Source organism: Trichechus manatus, unplaced genomic scaffold (assembly GCF_000243295.1).
Source record: "Trichechus manatus latirostris isolate Lorelei unplaced genomic scaffold, TriManLat1.0 scaffold00026, whole genome shotgun sequence".
In the NCBI taxonomy this organism is placed as follows: domain Eukaryota; kingdom Metazoa; phylum Chordata; class Mammalia; order Sirenia; family Trichechidae; genus Trichechus; species Trichechus manatus.
Genome location: NW_004443962.1, coordinates 18,280,540 through 18,281,493, shown reverse-complemented (window position 1 = coordinate 18,281,493; position 954 = coordinate 18,280,540).

Sequence of the window (954 nt, the reverse complement as noted above, 5' to 3'; positions counted from 1 at the left end):
TTTAAAAGGAACATGATGTGAGTTTCTCAAGGATGCCAAAACTGCTGTTTTGACGTGGTGTAAATTGAAGAGCACAGAATTCTTCGGGGGAGGGTTAGAGAGATGGAAATGCCACCTTCGGAAGTGTGTAGACCTAGATGGAGGATATGTCAAGAAACAATAGTTTCACATTTTGATATTTTTGTTTAATAAGGTTTCTATGATTTTGTAGCAATGTTTTTTTACTTACCCTCATATGTATGTATATATATTTGTATCTTCTACTTATAGATAGTGTAGTACAACAAATTTTCAAATGAATATGGATTTTGAATGAGGGGTTCTGAATCTCTTTAGCTTAATTGGTCATTGATAAAATATTTTTTGTCAGGTTGAAATATTCCTAGTGTTTTTATTTGTCTGCTTGTCAAATTTGCTTTGGAAGGCATGGGAAATGAAGTTGGTGAAAAATAACTGTGTGAAGTGAAGGAATTTGTCTGACATTTGGTTTTATGCATATGTTTTTGTGAATATCTCTATATAATTTGATTTAAGGTATGGAAGTTAGATTAAACAAGTACCTTAACCGTTGGATGGGGGAACACCTGGTTTGTTCTGGAATGTGCAAGTGGGTATCCTGAATTGAAAACATTTGGGAAGCACTGAGAGCTTTTTTTTAATGATTCCAGGTACAAGGCTTTACTCTTAGCTTCCAGTTCAAATCCTGGCTCTGCCACTTGCTAACCTCGTGACCTTGGGCAAATTGCCTAGACACTCTATGCTTCAGTCTCCTCATCTATAAAATGGAGATAATAGTACCTACCTTTTAGGGTTGTTGCGAGGTTTAGCTGAAATTATGTTTTTAAAGTACTTAGTCTATTACATGGCCATAACTAGGGCAGTAAGTCTCAGCTACTCCTGTTACCAGTACTAGTGCTGTTGTTGTTAGCTCGGCCATCCCTGTTACCAGTTCTA